The sequence below is a fragment of the Adelges cooleyi genome, unplaced genomic scaffold (assembly GCF_023614345.1).
Source record: "Adelges cooleyi isolate 19-005CV unplaced genomic scaffold, UGA_ACOO_1.1 ACOO_flye_CR_arks_rails_tigmint_CR_PRNA_376, whole genome shotgun sequence".
Classification (NCBI taxonomy): Eukaryota; Metazoa; Arthropoda; class Insecta; order Hemiptera; family Adelgidae; genus Adelges; species Adelges cooleyi.
This window is the reverse complement of record NW_026096053.1, coordinates 2985953-3003662: the sequence shown is the minus strand read 5'-3', so window position 1 is coordinate 3003662 and position 17710 is coordinate 2985953. Positions and strand designations below refer to the sequence as shown.

Below are 17710 nucleotides of genomic sequence, written 5' to 3'. Positions count from 1 at the left end.
GTATCACCGAAATTCGAACAGACGCCCACGCGGCGGCGGAGGACGTTTTTATAGTATACATCTCTGAAAACGTTTAAGAGGGTTAACTCGAGTGTATTACAGAAATCGTTTCAGAGCTACAACCCGTGGTGACTATCTGGCGGAGACGAATTTTCGATAACGTCGAGTACCATTCCCTCTTCCACACGTACACGTATCATGTAGTAAAAGGTCCAAAAGGAAAAAGATGCACGAACCCAAATTGTAGTAGCCGAAATACTATATCGAATTGTCCGACCCACTTTGCAGTCAATGGACTACCGTGTGACTGACTGAGGCCGACGGTAGTTTTTCCATTAAAGGCGGGCGCCACCGATCAACAGTTCACACGGCACTCCCGGCCCGCCAATTAGTACACCGGAAGGGACTCGGGTTTTTGCCCCATGTTGCGAACACGCCCTCGTGAATATTGCCCGAAAGGTCCGGCACGAAGGATTTTGGCGTCTCGATTTTAAAGCCACTATGAGATTTCATGATGTATGTATAATATTAAAATGATCGAGTAAAAACTATGCGTGAAAACCATAATATTATTATTATATACGAGTATTAGGTCACGAATTAAGCCGCGCAGTGTTGAAGTAAAACCGCGTGGAAGTGATACAGAATAATTTAGTTAATTATAATACAAAATATTATTATACGATAAAATATTGAGGTTTAGTCGCAACGCAGTATTAATTATTCGTGTTATTTATTTATATTAACTAAAGGGTGTTGGTATGCAAATCGGCGCCTGAGAAATTCGCGCATATCAAAATATAGTCCACAACCGATAAAATTATAATCTCTCATTTATACAGAATGTTTCACGCTGGTTTGACAGATTCCCATGCAATGTCTATGTAAAATTGACAAAACAGCGTGAGACATATTATATGTTTAGTTTTATATATATATTCGAACACTGTAGATGCAACACTTATGCACCTATTATGATGTTCAGAAAAAGAAGATGATGCTCGAGAAAAAAAAGCTTTTTATAAAATGTATTAAAATGTTTTTTACCGATCAAACTTCAAAGCAGTTACCTACAGTTAAGGGCAACGTTATAGACCTGTCGGTGTTTTGAATTAAGCTTATCAGTTTCGATGACACGCGACTTATGTCAGTTGTTTCGATCAAACGGCGTTATAATAATAATAATAATAAAAAATACCAGTTGCTAACAACAGAAAAATATATTTCGTTGCGATGCGAGTACAAAACGGTCTGGGAATTAGTATGCGTTCGCCGTCAAAGGAAAGACAAGAAAAATGTATAAATCACAGTGAAAAACGCATGGGATGAATAATTATTATTATTTTTGTTCAATACTCCAGTGAACGTCATCATCATATTATTATAAAAAAAAAAACATATTAGGTACATATCAACAACAGTAAGCATAATATTATGGTCTATATGGCGTTTGTTTGCAAGCCACGCACCCGTTTTATTATGTTTCTTCGTTTATGTACATATTTTTTTATATTATTATTACACTTTGTAGTCTTTAACAGTTTATCGATAATTGTATCTTTAACCAATAAAGTCAAGTCGATTATTTAAAAAAACGTTAAATATTTTACTACACGAAATGAAAGAAATGATCATTTTGAAAACTTATGCTAGAATGATTGTTATATTCCTAGTGTCCAAGCCTCTGGTATGTAAGTGAATAAACGACATTGCAGTGCTTTGCCATAACGCATATTAGGTATATTATGGTTCTAAATACTGTCGCTGTGTTACTGGGTTTTATCAATAAACTTACTTGAAAAACCATTTTCTAGTTGTATACACACGTTTTGAACTTCTTACAATATCATATTAATTTACATATAATAATACACGTAGTATGCTGTATAGGTCGTTGACATTCGAACAGTTTACGCGAAACGTGCATCACATTTAATATTATAATTTATATCAAGTGAAATTCTTAGTGTAATCAGCAAACCACGGACATTATTCATCGTAAAATAGAAAAAAAATATATATTAAACAATTTATCCTTCAAAAATAAATAATTATTCGATTAAACTTTTATAAAATCAATTTAACACGCAAACAAGTATCGACGTTCAACGCGTAACAATAATAATAATATTATAATAAACGTCATATTATAATAATATATGATATTCCGGTTTAAATATGATAGGTATCATATTTCTGAGTATAAGGCACTCGAGACTTATTGATGTCACGGGCCGTATTATTAATAATACATCATAAAAATACATTAACTCCTATTGCTCTCGAATTACTTTCAGGCTTCAACGCTAGAGTCTCAATAAAATCGTTCAATAATTATTTATATACCTATGTTACAAAATTAATAATAACTTATTGACATATAACACGTTAAAGCGATCGCAACAAACTATTATATCCTGCAATATATTTGTATTGTTCTCTGGGGGTTCCGATTCGTAATCTCGCGGTCTTTAACCCTAGTAGCAGTATATACATACAATATATTGAGTAACATATCGTTACAGAGATTTTATCATTTCACATTTACCATATTTAGGTACTTTTGATATTATATAGATAATTGAAATTATTTTCGACAATGGACAATAGCGAGTGGTCGATAACGACAGACGAAAAACAATTCTCGGTTTTACAATGTCATCAGTGAAGCTTTTCACGTTATAGGCGGAAATATGTCGCCTTTCAGGTGCACCAAGGACCTTTTCTTGTCGCGTCGGACCGACTTCACGTTCGCCTGTGTTAACCGCGCAGAGAGAGTTATTCGACTCAGGTATTTTTTTCAATACACGCTTGTATTGTACCCACATATTATATTGGTTATTTTTCCCTCCGTCCTGTCACTTGTCATCGATCCAGTGGCCCTCGGGTGCTGCACCGTACACGTTATTATTATTTTAAATAATATATTATATTTATATACTAAATAACAATAAGCTCGATGACACCCGGAGGAGACAACGACACGAGACGTGCCATGACACCGGATAGGTTCGCGTGCTGTGATCACAATACCGCCGGACCAAATTAATACCATTGTTGTCGCGCTACAAAGCCGCCGGTGTCGCACAAGATTACTTAACATACACATACACACACACACGTGCGGATTGGCATTTTTCTACACGTTTGTAATGACCCGAAAAACCATAAGGCGATCACTACCTCTTGATGAGAAAACCGCCTAGACGGTAGAAAAGAAGATATTACAAAAATATTGTATCGGATAACCTGTACAGGACTTCGAATCGAGTGGGTTTGAAAATTTATTAGCTACTGCCCAAAGACAATCTGTTTTAGTGTTTAGACGGTGCGGAGGAAGTTAAGTAATTATTATGCGTTTACCTAAACTGCAGAACAAAAATAATGTGCAGCTCGCGAGGCAACACCTTATTATGAGGGAGTTTTACGAGCGCGAGGGCCGAGGCTTGTGTAAGTCGACTTTTGGCTCAGTCACATACGCCATCTAAAATGGACTTAAATTCTAGATCATTATTTACTGTTCTATTGCCAATTCTGAGTAGGTGCAACTTGTATTACAAATGCATGAGACGCTACAGATACGATACAGATGGCGTTTCTTATAATAGTAGTTCCAGCGGTATTCTTTCTATAATAACCGGCAATTAGGAAGAACGATAATTGATTACGAGTAGCGAACGGCGGTGGAAGCAAAAAATGGGCAATCAATCAATGTAAGTATTTTTTCCTCTAGGAGCTTCTTCATTTTTTTCTGTTTCTGTTTTTGTTTTATAGGCTTTGCTTTTTCTCAGAAGCATTTCGCACGATTTAATCACTTGTTGCGCTCGCAGGTGGTGCGTAGATTCCTTTTTCCATCGTTGGAAATTTCCATTCGTTCCCATAGTATAGTTTTATTTAAAAGCAATGCGTTTCGGGATAGCTTCATTGTAGTTTTATGTCCTAACGCCGCGCCGACCGATCCCTCCTCTTTTTCAGATGTTATATAATAGTGAGTAGGTGCACATTTCATTGTAATATTATTATTAAATCGAAATATACTTAATTATTATCATCGCGTATCGTGTGAAATACTTGATATTTTGCATCCTATGCGCTAAAGCCTCCCACGGGAACACAGCCGTTATATTGATTAAGTGCAAAAATGCTTCGACTGACAAAATAATTACATACACTTGATATTAATGTGTCTAGGACCAGCGCATTATTGAGTATACATGTTCGGTCGACAAGTGACCGCATTTCTGCAGATAAGTACAATAATTTATTATTATTATGTTTTTGGTCAGCGAAAATATACTCTTAACCGCGTTTCCTTATGAAACAATTTTATAATATTATACGACATAACGATTTTTTTAAATTATAAATTAGTATAATTAAAAAAATAAAAATACTCAAAAGTAAAACAAAACAATATGTGATGTGTTTAATTTAAACGTAGTATACATCAACTACGGCAGTTGACGAACGTCATTAAGACCGAGTTAATTGGTTTTAAACGATGTAAATAATATGCCAGAGCGAACCATTATAATATAAGAATGAAATGAAAGTTTAAAAAAATGCCAATACACGCTATAAATAAAATACCTAACCGATATTTGTAGACAGTACTGTTATAACTGCAAGTCGAATGCTTCACGTTCTAATTTTTTTTTCCTTTCCAAATCTCGAAATTTTTATGGAACATAGCCAGTCCTTGTGCATGGATTGTATACTCTACAGAGCATGAACACAGAAATGATTATTATTTTGTTTGCGTAAATTCGTATGCAATACCACCGTCCTTAGCCAAAAAAAAAAACTAGTGCGGACAGACGCTGATTAAGTTCATGTTTTCGAATAATATTACATTCTTTCATTATTTATGTCTAGTACATTGTTGTGCTATGATTTCACGCTAAGCTTCATATACTTTCCTAATTCTAAACTATCTAATGCACTCTTGGAGAAGAAGCAGGATCAACAAATACTCAATAGCAAAAATAACAATTTTCCACGTTACTAATAATGTTAGACTGTTTAAATGAAAGTTATATTATACGTCGATTGATATAATATTACAATAATTTACACAGGTAGTGGTTATAGTATAATAACTAATAAGTTTACAGAAAGTCGGGTGCTGACAGGGGAAATGTGATAAAAATAGAGCTACGTGGTCGGCTATAGCCTATGTTATAAGCGTAGGTAGATGTTGAGGTGGTTGGGCTGAGAATACGAGAACATAATAAGCGCATGTAACATTAAGATTAGGTTTAATGCAATAATTTCATTGGCCTAATCGCATTTTTCGAATACCTCTGCGTGTTGTTATTTCGATTTTGTGGGCATAGTCGATCGATAAACTTTAGTAGAAAATATACATTTTTAAATAGTGACTATGTCGACGAATTATTCTTATCCTAATATCCAACAGTGGTACCATGATTCAAAACTTTTGCTATAGTTACCTGACACCTCTAGCAGAAGTCTCGGAATAGGTCTGGCGCGGATGGACGGATAATTATAATTGTTATCACAGCTCGACTCGGCTTTTGACTTTTCCCGTTCGGAACGCTTTAATTATTATCACTTATCAGGCAAAACTTAAACTCCGTCTACGGTCGTACAAAAACGGGAATCGAGCCCGGTACACTGTGTATAATACTCTTAAGGTGCGTCGATCGTGTGAAAACATACAACGTCCACCCACGACAACGCCGATAGAGGTCCGAGAAGGGGATCGACCTGACCTAAAGCGCCGTCGAGTAGTATCATATAGTAACAATATTATAAATCCTATACCCGGTCGTTTATATTATTGTAACGGCGGCGATCACTTCCGGGTGATACTATATAAACACCGCGAGCCCGCGCGAAAGTGTATACAAAACCGTACAATGGCTGTTTAAGTATTACACTTGGGTTGTTTTGTGTCTACATGCCCAACGTGAACATTGCGGAAGGACCACATAATATTATAATAGGAGTGTTCGATAACATTTTGATACGAATGTATTATTTCTTAGGCGGTTTGTTTACCCTAAGACCCGGCGCTTTAGCTATAACTTTAAACGAGCGACAAAACGTTAACGTCGTAAATAATAATAATCCACTATACAAGTCTGCTAGGACTTGGGTCTAATATAATGGAATATTAGGTACAGCCATAATAACACTGGTCGCCTACGGCTCAACGGTAATCGTATTAAATCAACTCCTACGCGAGCGCGTGCCCGAGTAGCGTTGAGAATAATTGACGACACTTTACGATTTTTGAAGACTATTTCTGTTTGTTTGGACAAACGATAATTGGACAAAAAAGAACAACATATAGACCTCTAAATTCGCACGTGTTAAGAACAACATTGAAATTTGAAACGCGCCAAGGCTATTTCTTGTAAAACGATATTTTAAAAACTTTGTAAACCGTTCTTGACCGTTGTAATATAAATGTTACAGTATAACACGAAATTAAAAAAATAATATATTTATTATAGTCATAATTAAAACACCACTAATTGTCCTTTATACAGCCACCGAGAAAGTTATAGAGCCGCCCAAACACTTAGAAATTATTGATTTTCTGGTCAAAAACTTATACCATTCGGCGTGACTTGAAACCTAAAGTGCTGCGTGTACACGCATAGGTAAACGAGGGAGCTGAAAAGCTTTTTAGTCATTTTAGGTACACCGACCTTTTATTGTTTTTTTTTGGTTCGCTTAGAACGCCAAACACTCCTGCAGTGCCGTTTATATATTCCACACAACGTACGCAGACCCGCTGTTATTCAATATAGTATACCTAATATTGAATAACGAAAAACCACAGGATTCTAAAAAAATAGTGTTCAAGTTTAACGAACTCCTCTAGGGATTTTCACGAATTTCTTTTGTAACTGTTAAATTACATTAATTCAAACCGTTAACTTCTATTACACAACATTTAAAATTAAATGATAGAACACAGCAATGAAGACAATTGCGCGTTTAATTAAAAACAAAATAATAATAAATAGACACAGATCTTATTTCGTGTAGCTTAAAGTTAATTTCATTTGGCCCAGTCGTTGAACTAATTAAAATACATATTATATTTGTGGAGAGTGATAAAAACTTAATTAAGTCAAAATAGAGCGTAAGGGGTTACGAGTGTAACTTAACGTTTTATTTACATTTGGACGACAAACGATTAACAAATCTAATTAACAATATTAATGTCTACGTCACACCGAAAAAAAAAGGTCAAAATTAAATTATTCCGAGTAATCCATGATCATATTATATTTTAATGAATGGTTGGGGTCATATTAATCATATAAAGTATATTATAAAAAGCCATAAAACGAGTAGGAAAGAGATAAAGGGACCAACCCGTTAAACGTGGTTGTTAAAACAATAACACTAATAATTTGACAACTAATTGTGTTGGACTAATTACAACTTATGTCCGAACTGTGGAAACAGTATAATATATCCATAACAATCAACCGCTCTACCCTGGCTAAAAGGCGTTGCGCGATTGCTTTGTTACGCTAAAAATAATAATTGTAAACAAAATTAATTTACATTTACATCAACATGTAAATATATACCTTTACTTAAAAAACATAAAACATTATGAACCCCAATTTTAACATGTATTCAGAACGATTAGTTTTTATTTTAGACGATGAACTTGGTTTCGTAACTGTCCATTAGACACTATAAGACCATTGGACTTTCCTTATATTGTCATATTGACTGTGTTATAATTTATTATGTTTTATAGGTACTATGAGTTTTTATATGATTTGCGTTCCGGTATACTTGCAATTCCCATCAACTCGTTGGCGTCGCGCGTGACTCGGGATATGTTGTTTTACAAAATGGTATTGGTAAATGGGTGTTGGCCGTGTACACGGGATGTACCACGGAGACATGTAATCGGGTTAAGGTTGCTTTTGCGTCTGAAACAACTGCGATGTAAGACAATCTCGCGAAAACCATCTGCTGACTAAAAACGTCCAGTCTGGGCTGTAATCGTTACGAGATATTGCCCACACAGCCAGACCACATGCAAACCCTTATCTGCACGAGAGGCTGCTCCGCTATTAATTAGTACATATTATCCTGTTTTGTATAATGTAGGTACATACACTTGCTCACACATGTGGTGAATGTTGTTGGGTAATTTTTACTAGACGGCGGACAAGCCATTATTGTTCGCTCGTGTCCATTTGTATTCTGTACACTATAACATAGTCGGTAGGTAAAAACTTAACAAAAAATTTATAATTCAAAATGTAGCTAAGCCGAACCTGACAATATTTATATGTACACCGTAAATTATTAAACCAACTAACACAATCTATTTTAGGGTAAATTATTTTTTTCATACTGGCGGACCCAATGAGTTTTTGGTTAAACGTTCGACAGAAGAAAAAACACAAATCCATTTTGACAACACTGAATAAAGAATAATAATATTGTAGTTTTAGAATATGTTGTTATTATGACTTGACGTTAAAAAATGTAAAACATTGAGCATTAATTAATGCGAGCTCGTCGTCGCACAAACTTACCAACACCGTTTCGGCTTCGAATAGTTTACTGCTCAAATATTTAAGTGATGTAAGATTTTGGATGAAATGCCGATTACAGCGATGTGTTTAAATTCTGACTCTCGAGTATACAAATAATGGAACTTTTAAATCATAAAAGCAAATGTTCGAGCACGACTCATCAGTGGTAATTGTAACAATATAATGGGCAAGAAGAGCCGGATGGGTAACAATAATGAAACGCGAATTGGTTATAATATTTCTCACGCCCAGTCCGTCCCAAATCTGACTTTTCTTACAATTAGTGAGTAAACATTAAAGAGCTGTGAAAAACGTTTATTTTTATCCACCGCAAGATTTATGAAAAAGTGCATTCTGTGCGAGGCACTATTGTTGGTATGTAATGCTAAAAAGTAAAACGCAAACAACAATATTTCTACCTTGTTACACAGTAGGTATGAGTATACTATATGAGAAAAAAAAATAGAAGTCGTTTCAATTCGACTAGGTTAGAAAAAACTATCCACAAGTTTTGCGATGGCATAACATAATAAAAATAAGAAACATTACTGTAGAACCTCAACAAAGTCTCTATGGAAATGTTGCTAACAGTCACGGCTAGCGGTAGAGTTGATTACAGGTTGTGGGCACTCCATAAACTCCAGCCTGGCCCGGGGGGTGTGCCGGGGAACGGTGAGGTTAAGTGACAGAGGAGAGGGGGGGTTTGAGTGCTATATCGTGATGCAGTCCAGACGGCAACGACGGCTGATGGTCGTCCAATTAAAAGGTCAATCGGCAAAAACGTTGACCGCACGTGATTTATACGAACAATCACTTTGGCTGACATCTCCGACCGATCTGCAGTTGACAACCAGTTCTGTTGATCCTCCCCTCGACCTCCTCCCCTCGAAGACGTGTCGTTGAGATTTGCTAAATGTAGCCATCATTCCCCGCATAAACCGTTAATACAGTTCTCAGTCCAACGCGAGGAATTTAAAACCCATATTGGACGGATTGTAGAACAATGATAAATAAATAATATAGCAACTACGATGTAGCCCGATCGTGAGCAGCTCGCGACATTAAATTAAATAAATACATTTTTATACTAATAATAATTAGTAAAAGTATAATAGCAAAATTGATGCTACTGAATCTTTCCGTCCAAAAAAAAATTTAAGGAAAACAATTATTTTTGAAATGTTAAATTGACATTTTATCACAGCTTTTGGTTATGGACAATATCCTATTCCTACATAATATATGTATTAGGTACATCAAACTATAGTTAATAGCAAAAGTAAAATATAAAAAAAGAGTGTTGTAAAAATAGAGAGATGCCGCACTGGTTCACGAAATTCGGAAGACCCTAAAAATGTAAACCACAGGAAAAACGATAGCGTTCTTCTAGGTACAATATGGCGCGTTATTGAATTTCAGTGTAATATGGTGATCTCGGATAACACTATTTTGTAACTATAAAGGAAATCCTAATATGTTATGTATTGTGTATATTTTTACCCGGACGGCTTATGGCGTTATCATGCACTCGAGTAGGCAACGTTTAATATTATATTAAACTAAAAAAAAAAAACTTAGCCACTATCGTATTAAATTTTTGTGGTTTTACTCTGACGTTTATGTACTTTATAGCTAGTTAATCTGCGATATTCAAGTAAGGGAGTTTTCATAATAATGAGGAAGTCACGGCTGGCGCACACTTTATCTTATTAAGAAAAAAAAACATTACGTTATACATCGTTTCCTTTCTTTAATCGCTGGGAACCAGTGAGTGAACAAAAAACCAAAAAACTGTAACTATACATACTAACACGTAGCAGTGATCCAAGACCTAAACGGATTAAAGAACATAATAATAAAATGTATAAATATATATAGATATAATTTTTTTTTGTCAAATTATCATTACTATATTATTATCTGGAAGTCTGAATCGTATTGAAGTATATATTTTTTATAAACGTTATATCAGATTTTACTTTATACAGCGCATACGAATGCTTATAGATTTTTTCTGATTACATAATATTCATAAATTATTAACACATTTTATAAAGATTTTTTGAACAGTTGTACAGAATACCCGTTCCTAAAAACCTACCAGAACCAATATAACCTTTCTATTAGAGGACATTTTTTAATTAAATTTATTAGAACACCGTGTCCGCTCAAAAATACATAAGAGCAATAAAATATAATGTTTTGCCTGGGTTAAAATGTATATAATAACCATCAATATGAACGGAGCAATTTAATCGATTTTTATTTTGCAATGTAAGCCTAATCAAATTTTCAATGCGCAACACGGCTTATTACGTTTACAATTTAATAATTTACGATGCTATTTAGTGTTTATAATCCATTTAAAACGAAAACAAAAAATTGTGCTATGTTTTCGTAATATGTAACGAAACAAAATAAAACCCGTAATGAATAAAAAAAAATCATAATTTTAAGATTTTTACACAAATATTAAACATCATAATATTATAGTTAGCCGTTTTCTTGTAAATACTAAAATCGTACTATAATAAAAAGTGTAAAAATAATTAAGCAGACCCTTAGGATTTTTTTTTAATATTACACTGTACAACAAAACAATAGTACAATTAAAAAAATATTAAAACTCGAGTGGCGTATTGTATTTACACTATTGACGGACCAGCATACCAGTCTGGCTTGCAGACCAGTCGGCAGTCAAGCTACTCAAGTGGGAGTAACCGTAAGTTGTCTAGGTAAATAGTGTAAGAACTAAGAAGTACAATTTTTTATAGCATAAAAACGAAATGAAAAATTAATAATATTATTTGTTTCTTCGGAAACGGTTTGTTTTTTAATAAATTGCCGAACGGAATGAAATATGCATCGTTACCAAATTCTGGTTGGTACACACAAACGGCCTAAGAACATTGTTGAGTAAATTGTACTCGGGCCGAGTTTGCGATACGCCTTATAGCTAGGCTAAGGGGCGAATTAATCCCTCGCAGTTCTGTGGGCGCTGAATGGCTAACCCGTTTCTGTTTACACACTGTAGTAATACAAAATGGTATGTTGTGACTGTTGGCTGAGAATTGTAGGTTGACATACCGCACGCGTGTAGAGCGACTAAAAGTGTCACACACTCACTTGCGCGTGCCAATACTATTATAATACATGTATGATATGTGTAATTACATGCACGAGAGCAAACCGTTATCAAAACGCCGGATTGGCGGCGTTAGTGTTTATAATCATTATAATGTATTCCAGTTAGCAGCAAATCCGGTAGGTATAAATACATCGGCGTAGTCAATATATTTTTCTAGTTCACTCGAGTCGCTCTGAAAGTGTTCGCCAGCCACGGCTTGCTCCGACTAATTAATATTGTCATTGAAATGTCGTGCTAGTATCATTTTTTAAATGGAATTCCAAAAATGTATAAAATGTCGGCGGTTGTACCGCCGCACATAGATTGTTTATAAAGATATTACATTAGTATTTGGATGATAATAATAATATTATGTCTGAATAATGACTCTTTTTGGATCATGACTCACGTCGCGGTTGTGTATATGTATATTATTATGTCCATTGATTTATCATGAACGTAACTCCGTCGCGTACTTATCGCCGTCTATAGTAATTACAATGTCGGTCATATGAAAAAAAAAAAAATCAAAAAACATCTTACGTTGTGTTTAGTCAACAATATGACGACCCAATTGCGTAATTCGGCGGCGTGTAACAAAAAAAAAAAAGTATTATTATACAAATCGTCATTTTAGTCGTCTACTCGTCTACCATAAATAAAATAAAACGTATTACAACATGGCAATACAGTTTTTCTCTCTTTCGTTTTGACATAATACTAGCCGGCAATTACACCTCTTTACCTATCAAACCACGCATCCGACAAAAAACCCATTAAATTATACTTAATAGACCGCCGCCCGTCCTGCATATTTCCGATACCGTATTAAGTCCGCATTAAACCACATAATATTATTATTCATGACATTGTTCTCTTTGGCGACGACAGTAAAATAATACCGTACCTATCATTGTGATGGTCCCTGTGAATTACCGCGCCCAGTGTCAAAAGCGATCAACCGATTTTTTATTTACACCCGAAATAATTACTATGCGCGTATTACAAAAATGAATATATTAGGTGTACATATGGTAATGTGCGCACGAGCCAATTGCAAAATCGTCACCATAGCGCTGCAGTACGAATAATTTACATTTTTTGCATATCAATGGCCAGGTGCCAATGTTTCGGTTTGGATACCCAAAAATCCGAGAGAAAAAAATGTTTATATTAAGAAGAAGAATTTCAGCATTATGCGTTGAAAATATTTCCGCCATCTACATAAATAAATATGTTTACAACTTATACACAACTCGTTTTGGAAAAAATTACAATAGCGTTGGCTGAAACTCGTACCTATACTGTACTAAAACATAATAAAAACAATTCATTTAGGAATTATTAATTTCATATTTTCTTGTCTGTAAAGTTTGTTTGTTCCGTAACTGTCGTAAAAAAAGCAGAGGCGGGTAGGCTAAATTGTTGTTACTGAGAAAATATATTTTAAAAATGCCCAAATTACTTATAACTACACGTACCTGTACATTCCTTTTTATACCTTATACAAAATGTATTTTTTGTATTAATTTTATCAAGCACATTTTATACATTTTTTTGAACCTTGGAAAATGTATTAAATATTAAAAAAAAAAATATTACAAGTCCTTTAAGTATAAATATAAGCATATTACATTTTCATGAATAATATGTTAAATACCTAATACAAACTCATAGACTAACATAACTATTGTTATTTTTAGTTTTTGAACCGGGGGAAATATTTATAATTAATAATTATTAAAAGGTATTACAATTGGTTCGGCTATTGTACTGGTATTGGGCCTACCGGGATTTGGTCTATCCACCTATATATATAATAAACTTAACAATTAAAAAATATGATTCACTCATACTCCGGCATTGTCTCTTGTTATGTCATAATTGTAATCTTAGGTTAAAATTTGGTTAACCGTATTTTTCCATGAGCGATTAACATCGACATGAAGTTCTCATGTTTAGGTTAAAGTGTAATTTTTTTCATATTCAGCACAGATTCCGGAAGTTATCTAAAGAAAGCCTTCTAAAAGAACTTATGTTATTCTTTAAAGTATCGAGTAGATTATTTGTTGAAATTCTATATTGCTTTTGATACAGAGTCGGGAGTCCATAATAGTATGTGTTCGGTCCATTTGCACATTGAGTGTCGATACTGTAGAGTCAACGCACCCGCCGCCGGTTTTCGGGAACGCCTTTCGAATTTTTATGTAAATAAAAAACGTCTCCGAAACATAACAACAATAACCTACGGGATGTTTTTTTGTCGGCGGCCACAAGGAACACACACATACAACAAAGTGCTAAATCGTTATCGTTATGAAGCTCTGCCGTCGGACCCAGGACGTGCACGCGATCCAAGTAGTCGACGGCTCGTGCTCTAAACGAAACAAGTATACATTTTCTTCCGATCTAATAATAAAATATGATAATAATAATTATTATTATTGTAGTCGGCTTATATAAAACAAAACAAAATCATAATATTATATTTAAACCCAGCATTCAACCGTGTTTGTATGTGTGTGTGTGTGTTTACCTTGTGATTAACACGGTGTACCAGCTACCGTGTATGAATATTATTTACAACGTCCGTACCTTTCCTCGGGCCACCGACATATTATTATTGTTGTTGTTATTCCTTTTTTTTCCCTCTTGTATTTACTACTACTACTACTACTCGCTTTGTTTTATTATTATATTGTGTGTGTGTATATATCTAAATAGCGACCCATAATTATCTCGGTCTTCGTACAACCGTCGTCCCGGCCGACCTTGGGCTCCGTTGGGTGGTCCGCGGTGTCGGCGGCTGTGCGAGGACCGGTTGTTTCGCTTTTGCCTTCTGGAGGTATCTCTACTTCATCTCCTGTCGACTACCAACCCCCCAACCGCCCTACCACCCCCCCAGCCACGACCCAGAAGTCTGCAGCCTCGTGCTTGCACATATTACAATAAGCCGGCACTACTCCTGTACGGAAATCGAGATTAGGTACATATTATTAGGTATTATCGTGTATTATCTGTTTTGGCCGCGCCAAGAGCCAAGGCGAATCCCCGGACGGATAGCATTTAATTTTTATATTACCCGCATTATTATTGTATAAAATATAAAATAAAAGCAGGTTTTGCAAAAAACAAAACAAATATCTGCACCGCGATCCGTACCGAAAACGCTCCACCGGCCGTGTTTGTATACAAGCGTAAACGTTCAAATACATCATAAAAACCACTCGTTACGTTAGCGGCACGACGGGCTCGGAATACAAAATCTGCTCGTTAACGACAAGACAGTAGGAAATAACTTTAGAAATGTTCGTATGGAGATGATGATAGTAATACTAATAATGCCTTCTGTAGGCTCGACCGGGGAATTCTCCACCGTCGCGCCAATATATATATTTAAGTATGTGTAATGTTTATTATCAAAACTCCAACTTAAATACTTGACCGTCTGCCGTCGATCGCATATTACCCGAATGTAAATCGGTCGTGACGGTCAAAAACCTCGGGCGTTACATAAAACAAACGCGACATTGAGCCACAGACGATAATGTACCTGACAATATCGAATATCGTGTCGTTTGACCGTGTGGTTTTCTCCCGGTAGTAGGTAATAGTAATTAAAAGCGTATAGGTACTATAAATACATTATAAGAATAATATATTTAAATTATTCTTAATATAATGCCGTATCGAGTATGTATACAATATCTATAAACTGGTCAACTGCATTTAAAACCGACAATTTATACAACGTTATCCAACTCATCGGTGAAAGTCGATTCCAATTATTTGTATGACCTTATGTCACACAGGAACACTATTGTTTCAAAAAAAAAAATCTGTTATTTGTTTAACGTCCGGTTCTTGACAGCACAGCTTTAGCCCTATTTCTTTTTCGTCGACCGAATGTTTTTTTCCGGTTTTCAGTGGTCATAATAATGTTTTTGGTTCGATGGTCCACTTCAACGCTATTAGTTACCACAGAGTGGTTATAAATATGTATATATATATACAATTCGTTCCAGAGTTAACAAACGCCTTTCTTGTTCGTGCGGTCGTACGTTCGTTAATCATATCCATATTATTAGTATAATTTAGTGGAACATGATTAATCAGCGATTTAAATTTTAATCCCTTCAAGATCTTAACAATATATTATATTTTATTTCACATTGTGTATCCCAAATGTAAATGTTCTAAATCCACTTAAAATCAACAATAAACAAACACAAAACTGTCAATATTATATTATTTCAGTACAATATATTATATGTCTTTGTAAAATAGATAACAACGCACCTTCAATTTTTAACACCTACATTAGTTCAAACTCCAAATTATACCTAACACGTATATGTCTGAATTCGTTCAACAACGTTAATATGGTTTAACTCGGTAGCCCGTTCGCATGTAAATAGTGTACGCATATACAACTTTTTGGTAACGTTAAACCACGTGGCTTAACATAATATTTATACCGAGCTTATCATCCTATCTAAGCGTAGGAAAGTAAGCGTGCACGTGCACACGCTTGCGACTGAAAACCCATCTTAGTTTCATAACAGTGTTATACCTGGATTCACGGTAATATTTCAACCACTGGATTGATTACTTTGTAATATATTATATTCAGTTTATGGCTTAAGTCCGTACACAAATGGTACTTTATACAAACGCCAACGAATTGAAAACGCTCTCCTCTTCCCAACCGTGTATATAAAACTATTATAAATAATTGCAGCAATTTTTAACGATAATTATGTATTTATTTTTTTTTACCACTTACAGATTTACTCCAAGGCGATTTTTTTAGAAAAATAATTTAATCAGTTTTCGACGTAGCTAATACTTTCTACGAACCAGTAACCACCCCACTGTGCTGCGTGCTCGCGGTTCTGGTTTCTTTACCCCATTTCAAAGCAGCGGTTTCCGGAAGGGCTAACAAAACAATCACATTATTACTATAAAAAATTAAAAAACAAAAACCAAATGACGTGTGACCCGATGCGGGAATACAAGCGGCCCACAAAAGGTAGAGGAAACGCGATATGGTCCGGTGGCGGTTTTTTCACGCCGTCCTTACATTACTCTCAGCATGAGCGCTGCTTTCCTGGATGCAGCCGCCCTTTCTCGGCGGTGGACATATAATACTATAATAGTACCTATGAGTATTAAATACCAGTACGAGGTAGACACGCATTATTATTATATTATTATTAGCTGCAACTGCCAGGACGTCGTGAAAACCGTATTTACATACATAGGTAGGTATTATGTGCGCACAGAAAACGCTGTCGGTGTGTGTGTTAGTGTGTACAAGTCGAACGGTCACCTCGCGGTCAACGTTAACAATAGAAAGCGACACGGCGACGACGGTGGCAAAATGTGAACGGATATACGTTTCCATGTAGTAACAAATATTACTATGGGTTTTCAGACCGGTGAAAGTCCTTTTTCGATACTGTAAATCGAAGAGTAAATAATAATTATTTGTACTATACCGCCGCCGCAGACGCGATCGGGCTCGCGCGTTACATTCTCACTAAGTATTCTTCGATCGTGTGGGTCACAAAGACAACCCGAAAAACGTCTATTGTTTTCGGATTAAAAAAAAAAATTATTATTTTCCAACACAAACATACAAATACACATTACATTGTACGCGCGTATGTCGGCGCGGTTTGTGACGCCGTCGGACATAACATTATGACGGAAACCTGTTTCATATCTTTTAACAATAATAATATATTTCATATGTATACATGTATATTCGATTGTATTAAACGCGCGTTTATGTATTTCCGTTTAATTCCTTCGAGCGTATTTTAATTAATATTGTTTTCCTCTTATATAAATGCTTCGGGGGCAAGATTTTAATCATAATTTCTCGCGGTGGTCGACGACGGTGCCGCAGAATAGACGAGGGCTTCGCGAGAGGGCAATGAGTGTAGTATAGCGGCAGTGGTCGTTGCTACCTGAAGTTACGCCCGGTAGTCCCGCCGAAAAGGTGGAGAACCCCGAGGCTACGGGTCGATGA

At 35.4% G+C, this 17710-nt stretch overlaps 2 protein-coding genes across 2 annotated transcripts in view; one reads left to right on the top strand and one right to left on the bottom strand.

Moving 5' to 3' along the window:
- LOC126840794 (uncharacterized) overlaps positions 1 to 17710 on the bottom strand; it is a 36628-nt gene that overhangs the window by 14503 nt on the left and 4415 nt on the right. The gene's annotated exons all lie outside the window — the stretch shown is intronic.
- Positions 14074 to 17710, top strand: part of LOC126840789 (ADAMTS-like protein 1) — a 204442-nt gene continuing 200805 nt past the window's right edge. The window contains exon 1 of the mRNA XM_050576733.1: positions 14074 to 14084. The gene's annotated coding sequence lies outside the window, so the exon portion shown is untranslated. The remainder of the gene's footprint in view (positions 14085 to 17710) is intronic.